Here is an 8,252-nt window from a genome sequence, read left to right as displayed (position 1 = left end):
CTTCCTACCTAACATGTAGAAAAACCATCCACAATATCCCTTGAAAATCAATGTGTCACTCTGGAGTCAGAGTGCTTTTAAATCTGAGCTCTAATAGTTACTAACGGGCTGTCCTTGGGCAATTGACCTGATTTCTATGAGATCAGCTTATTCCTCTGTAAAATGCAAATAGCAAAACTTAGCTCCTCCGGGCATTAAAATAATCAAATGAGATATTGCATGTGAAGGGCCTAGCCTAGAGCCTGACACAAAGTAGACCTTCAGGAAATGTTAGTCTCCTCTCTTCTTCCTTTTCTTCTTAGAGGACCTTGAATATTACCTCTGCACATAAGGGGATACTTAGTTACTTGCTAAATGAACATATGAAAAACCTCCTTTACTCCTGAATAGAAATTTCTGTTCCCCCCTCTCTTCCTGTCTTCACTGATAACTTATATGCAACACAGCATGACTGATAACTTCCATTAAATTTTTATTTAAAATGATAGTAGTTTGTACATTATGTACACCCTGGAAGATTGGGAAGTCATATTACAAAAATGACAGAATAAAATAGAAACAGTGTCTATAGCTACACTGAATGAATCAGAGAAGGATGTGAGATTGGGAAAATATCATTAATGTTTCCTTAACAAAGGCAGAAAAGTTCAGAAGGCAGTTATAAAATTATATTAAGTTCAGAAAGGCATAAAACGATATTAAGATGGATCTCTGGCTATGGAAAAGTGAAGAGTTGACAAATCCTCTCCCAAAGTAACTATGAACTTATACAGAAACTTCAAAATCAGTCATTTCAGGGCTCAGGGAATCTACAGGGCTCAGGCAAACAACGAATTGAAAATTGTATATCCTTTAGATATTGGTGTGGAGAAGGAAATGGAAACCCACTCCAGTATTCTTGCCTGGAAAATCCCATGGATGGAGGAGCCTGGCAGGCTACATACCATGGGGTCTCAAAGAGTCGGACAGGACTGAGCGACTTCACTTTCACTTTTAGAAATCGGTGAAGAGTGGGCGTCTTCAGTGAGAGAAGGGGTGTCCTTGCCTAGGGCTATCTCCATATTATACCATGATTTTTGGGGGGCTGTTCTGTTAAGGTGGGGCTTGCTGTGAAAATGAGTAACTTTGATGCTGGATGAGGCTAACTTGACTTGAAGTAGAGGATGGAAAACCAGCAAACCAGAAGAGCCTGCAACTATCTCAGCCTTAGGTCTCGTTTAGAGCAAAAGGCAGACACGAGGACTTATCCAGAAATTTAACAGAGAAATCCTAGTAATAAAAGAAATCAGTTATTGAATATTTCCTTTATGATTGGTCCTTTGCATGATACTGGGACTATAAATATAACTAGGACATAATTTCTACACTCAAGGAGTATACAGTCTAGTGAAATAAAAAATATGCATCAATACCTAGTTTTCTAGACTTCCTGTTGTATGGTAGAAGCCATCAATCAGTAGCAATCAGGATATCACCTGATAATCATCCATGCCCTAAAACTTCGTCCAGCTTGCCCACCTAAGCTGCTCCTGAGTGTGAAATAGGGACAATAACACCTGCGTGAAATGACTGTTGGGAGGCTTGGTAAGATGCACAGTAGCACAGTTAAATACTCTATAAACAATAACTTTCATGAGTTGATTTGAAATATACCCTACTCAAAATCACGGAACAAGTGATATTTGCACCACTTCCTAGTCATAAGAATTTGGGTAAGATAATTATCCGAGACTCAATTCCTCTACATGCTTTTAGAAGAGAAGGTTGTAGACTAAAATGGACTTAATGGGATTCTTCTCTGATTATTTATAATAGAACATTCTCTCTCATTCCTTCATGTTCCTCTGCTACGTGTTCTCACAGAATCAAGTTGCTTTTAGCAGTTATCTAATTTGTAATTAGACATTGGCAAGTATGATTGCTTGATGATGTTGATCTTTCCACTAAACAAAAGACTCAGTGACAGCAGGGGCTGTGTGTGGTTTTCTTGTCATCAGATCTCTGGAGTTGAGCATGATGCCTTGCACGATGCCTTAGCACAGTGGTAGGCGGTTAATAAGCAGAACAAATGAACGAATGAATCAAGAATCAATTAAGAATAAAACACGAAGAGGATGCCTATTAATGTTGTGAATAAGAGCTGCTATTGGTAACACTATGGGTTGGAGATGCTGCAATGAAACAAGAAAAAAATATGAAAAATATTGAAAAGGAGGAGAAAATACATTTACAGATGATATGATTATACATGGAACACCAAGTAAATCAACTTAAAAACTACTAGAAATGATAAGAGAGGTTTTAGTAGTTTAGAGTAGCTGAAAAATAAGTTTATTAAAATCAATAGCCTTTTTGTATACCAACAAAAACCAGTCATACAAATAACAGGCTTTCTGCATTTTCATTGGTTTCAAGCATGCTTGTAGTTGTTCACTGAAGCATTTTTATCATGGTTGCTTTAAAATCCCCATGAGTAATTCTGATATCTCTATCACATCAGTATTGACATCAATTATCTTTTATTTGTATTTGCTTTTAGATATTCATGGTTTTTTTATTTGACAAGTGATTGAAATCTGGACATTTTTGTACTGTATTCTGAGACTCTGGATCATGTTTAACCCTTCTGTTAGCTGACTTTCTCTGATGCTACTCCGGCATGGGAGTATTGCCTCTTTACTGCTGGGTGGATGTGTAAGTCCCAAGTCTCCCACTCAGTCTCCATCGCACCTCACAGGGTGCTTCTTGCTGCTGCGGGTAGGCGTGAAGTTCTGGCTCCTTGCATTGTCTTCACTGATGCTGTGGTGAAGTAGCCTCTTTACTGCTGGGCAGTGGGGAAAGTTCTGACCCTCCGCTCTGCCTCCTCTGACATCATCCTGGAGAGGGTATTGGGGCACTTTGTTAAAGCTTATTGAGACTGGAAGTCTAGGCTTCCTATTAGACCTTGTTGGCATCAGTGGAGGTGGGATCACAATTTTTTCTGTAGTGTTTGGCTGGAGTAGAGCAATTATTGTCTAAAAGATTTCTGTGTCTGCTGTGTTTCTGGTTCTCTGACTAGAGAAAAGATTTTGCTGGGCCTTTATTTTTGTCTGCACTTGTTGGCATTTCCAGCTCGCCAGCTTCTTGAGCTCCACATCTGGGACATATGAGGCAAGAGAAAATCGGGGGGATACATACCATATATGTCAAGGTTTTAGCCAGTTTGTCTTCTTTCTGCCTTACTGAGTCTTCTTATGTTTGTTTAAATATGATGCTCAGTGCTTTTACTTGCACTTAGAGGAAGGAGTAGGGATAAGTATGACTGTTCTGTCTTACCAGAAGTAGAATTCCTGAAACCTATTTTATTCTTTTTAATATAAATTTATTTATTTTAATTGGAGGCTAATTACTTTACAATATTATAGTGGTTTTTGCCGTACATTGACATGAATCAGCCATGGGTATACATGTGTTCCCCATCCTGAACCCCCCTCCCACCTCCCTCCCCATCCCATCCCTGAGGGTCATCCCAGTGCACCAGCCCCGAGCACCCTGTCTCATGCATCGAACCTGGACTTGCGATTCGTTTCACATATGATAATATATATGTGAAACCTATTTTAAAAAACTAAATTATGTCTTACTGAGTCTTCCATACAACTACTACAGCTGCGCATATATGTATATAAAATTCTGTAAGCATAGATGAATGAACTTTATGTAACCACCCCCTCCTGATATGTATTTGTTTTCTAGGTTCAATATTATAGAAGCTAATCCTCGCTAGCAATTCAGAAATGCAATGAAATCAATGTGCGGTGACAAAATGAATTTCATAGTGGAAACATATAAAAGAAAAATGATAAGGTATTACATAACTTCTGTTGTCATTGTTGTTCAGTCACTAAGTCATGTCTGACTCTTTGTGACCCCGTGGACTGTAGCACGCCAGGCTTCTCTGTCCTTCACTATCTCCTGGAGTTTACTCAAAAGTCATGTCTGTTGAGATGATGATCCTATCCAATCATCTCATCCTCTGTTGTCCCCTTCTCCTCCTGCCTTCAATTTTTCCCAGCATTTTTTCCCAGGGTCTTTTCCAATGAGTCAGCTCTTTGCATCATGTGGCCAAAATATTGGAGCTTTAGCTTCAGCATCAGTCCTTCCAATGAATATTCAGGGTTGATTTCCTTTAAGATTGATGGGTTTGATATCCTGGCAGTCCAATGGACTCTCAAGAGTCTTCTCTAGCACAATTCAAAAGCATCAGTTCTTTGACACTCAGCCTTCTTTATGGTCCAATGGTCACATCTGTACATGACTGCTGGAAAAACCATAGCTTTGACTACATGGATTTAATATTTTGTTTAGGTTTGTCATAGTTTTCCTTCCAAGGAGCAAGTGTCTTTTAATTTCATGGCTGCAGTTGCCATATTAGTGATTTTGGAGCCCAAGAATAAACTCTGTCACTGCTTTCACTTTTTTCCCTCTGTTTGCCATGAAGTGATGGCACTGGATGCCATGACCTTAGTTTTTTGAATGTTGAGTTTTAAGCCAGCTGTTTTACTCTCCTCTTTCACTTTCATCAAGAAGCTCTCTAGTTCCTCTTCGCTTTCTGCCATAAGGGTGGTGTCATCTGCGTATCTGAGGTTATTGATATTTCTCCTGGCAATCTTGATTCCAGCTTATGCTTCATCCAGACTGGGCATTTCACATGATTTACTCTGCGTATAAGTTAAATAAGCAGGGTGACAATATACAGCCTTGATATGCTCCTTTTCCAACTTTGAACCAGTCTGTTGCTGCATGTCTGGTTTTGACTGTTATTTCTTGACCCGCATACAGGTATGTGACTACAAAATAGTAAATATATACCTACCATAAAAATTATAGTAGTTTGATATTGATACAGAAAGTATAGAGGGATCAATGATTCAGAAGGAAAAAACTCTGAATTAGATATAGGAAAGAAATTCCCTGGCAGTTCAATGGTTAGGACTTCATTGCTGAGGGCCCAGGGTCAATCCCTGGTTGGAGAACTAGATCCCATGAGCCACATCATGGCCTAAATAAATAAATGAGATGTAGAAATATATGGGAATTTGGTATATGATAAAAAGGTCATTTTTAACAAATGGTCTTAGGGCAACATTTTCTAAGTTAGCAATGCTGCAAAAATAATAAGTTGATTCCAGATTGCTAAAAAAATGTAGTAACATAAATTCTAGATTATTAAAGAAGGAAGATATAATATCTGAAACATATAAAAGAGTTGCTTTTGTAATTATAAAATATTTCTATATATTAAAAAATGTATATACCTATAAAACATTACAAAAGCCATAAAAGTAAGTCAAAACAAAAAAATTAAATAGGGCAAAGACATACAAAATTCACTTGACATCACTAATTATCAAAATTATGAAAATGACAATGATAAGATATTTTTCATTATTCAGATGGGAAAAGGTGAAAATTGTTTGGCAAAATCTGACATCAGTGAGAGAGTATGGGGAAATTTGCCCTCAGTCACTGTCAGTGTGGGTACAAACTGAAACATTTCTAGAGGGCAAGAGGGCAATATGTATCATAATCTTAAATTAGAACACCCTCTGATTTAGTAATACTTTCAGGAATGTATCCTAAATGGTCATCACACTGTAGTTTGTAATAGCAAATTGCAGAATGGAAATGGCTTAAAAATGAAAGAAAGGGTACATCTCTGCATTGTGTACTCTCAATAGCTAAAAATGGTTAAGTAGATATCGTATTGACATGGAAAAATATTTAAGATGTTGAGTAAAAAATATGCCAGGTAGCTTTTTACATAGTGCTGTTTATATAAAGCTGTATAAAGCTCTGTGTGTGTGTATGTGTGTGTGCGTGAGCATGCATGCCTACATATACCCTTTGAGAGATTCTAAAAGGAGCAAAGGTTTAGGTTCTGGAATTTCAGGTATGTTGTACTTTGTTCTTTGATTTTTTCTGTTTTATTAGTAGGAGAGAAACGCATCATTTTTAGAATCAGAAAAAAAGCTATTTTTATTAAAAATTTAATTGCAGCCATCACTAAAAAATCTCAAGATTGTTCATAGCATATACTATTTAATATACAAATTGCATAAACGCATATGCAAGGTTATAATCAGTGCCATCTTTTGGTCACCTGCATAATGCACATGTAGGCGTCACACTTAGGCTCTTCTTTGTGTGTTGCTATAATTTCATGACCAGATAACACAGGATGTCTTTCTGTGCTCTGTTGAAGAGCCGTGTTACCATGATATGACGTGATGTAATCCAGTAATGACAGGATGTAATACATTACTATCTGGCTGGGAAATCTTAGGCAAATTACTTAGCCTCTCTGAATCTCTTAACCTTCCTCCTTTGTAAAATTAACATCTGCACTCTCTACTTCCTAACATCTATAAGGATCAGATGAGATGATATGTGTGAAAACATTTTCTAAATTTTGAAGAAGTAGTTCCCATTCCTATCACTGTGTTTATTAAAATAAGGAAAACTGCCATTAACAATTAAGAAGATTGATATAATCACATATAAAATGTACTATCCAGGAGAGAACTTTGGAAGAAAGTGAAATGGGAAGAATAAGCCTTAAATCTAGAATAAGAATCAAACTTTGGTGACATCTTTCTACTGAGAATTGTAGAAATACAGTTTGATACTTTGAACCAAATAAAACACAGAAGCAATTGCTCCATTGTGATGGTAAAGGAAGAAAGTTTAATCTATCCACCAGGAAGATTTTGATCCAAAATGAAACAGTTTTATCCCCCTGCTAGTCAGGCAGAAACCTAATTACTCTTGTTTGATCTACTACAGAGAGGCAAACCTAAGAAGCATAGATTATAGACAATTTTATTGATTTTAATCTTAGATATCAACAAATGAAGGTTTTGTACTTTGCATAGATAGGTACTATGCTGGTGTTAAGAATAAAACTCAATCAATAATAATAATTTTTGTTTGACTGACATTTTCTCATTTCAGTTACAGAGTTGGCTATCTTATAGTTCCTTTATGTGAATGCTTTAAAGGTAATCTCTCTCCAGTTGAGAGTCTAATGTGGAACTACTTTTCATTTCATTTGATGTTCAGTTCAGTTCAATTCAGTTGCTCAGTCATGTCCGACTCTTTGCGACCCCACGGACTGCAGCACGCCAGGCTTCCCTGTCCATCACCAACTCCTGGAGCTTGCTCAAATTCATGTCCATTGTGTTGGTGATGCCATTCAACCATCTCATCCTCTGTCATCCCCTTCTGTTCCTGCCTTCAATCTTTCCCAGCAACAGGGTATTTTCAAATGAGTTAGTTCTTTGTATTAGACGGCCAAAGTATTGGAGCTTCAGCTTTAGCATCAGTCCTTCCAATGAATATTCAAGACTGATTTCTTTTAGGATTGACTGGTTTGATCTCCTTGCAGTCTAAGGGAATCTCAAGAGTCTTCTCCGACACTACAGTTTAATGTTGCAGACACCAAACTGGAATAAAGGAAACTTACAAGCTATGGGAAGGTTGGGGGCGTAAAGAGAGATGAACTTAGATAAACTTTTCTTTATATTGTGTCAATCCTAATTATTGTTTGACCAGTTGGATCCAATGAAACATGGAAATGAGATCAAGCATATGCACATGACATGTGTAAACTAGACTACTCCTCCTCCTCTCTTGCTTTCCTTTGCACAACAGGGCAGTCTGAAGACCTGGGTTCTGAACTCAGATCTGGTCCTCATGAGCTTAGCGATCTCATGTTGAAGGCTAGTGTGGCAAAGTGCTGAGAACTAGAATTCAGTGGTGCTTCACTGCAGGCATCGGGCTAAACACTTTACATGCACTCTTTTTTATCCTCACAACAATTCTGTGATGTAAATGGTATGATCCCCTTTTCACAGATGAGGGAACTAAACTAACGAGAGTTAGGGAACTTGGCGCAGGTTACACAGAAGAGAAATATTTTGAAGCTCAGATGAAGGAACGTTTAAGACAAATGTTTCAAAAATTGTAAAATGCTTTACAAATTTTAATTATCAATACTATTATATCATCCTCAGCAAAGAAGGTAAAAATTTTTTCTTTCCAGGTGCTGTTTCCAGAGAGGCTTCTACCTATTCTGCATTAATATAGCAACTGCTTCTATTTCCCAAAAATGTAAGATTAGTATTAATACCTGCAGGTATTCCAATGGCCTTACTGTCACAATGGCAGAAACAGTTGTTTTTGCAGAGATGATGACAGATACAGGAGGAAAA

The sequence above is a fragment of the Cervus canadensis genome, chromosome 17 (assembly GCF_019320065.1).
Source record: "Cervus canadensis isolate Bull #8, Minnesota chromosome 17, ASM1932006v1, whole genome shotgun sequence".
In the NCBI taxonomy this organism is placed as follows: domain Eukaryota; kingdom Metazoa; phylum Chordata; class Mammalia; order Artiodactyla; family Cervidae; genus Cervus; species Cervus canadensis.
Note: the sequence above shows the minus strand (reverse complement) of the source record.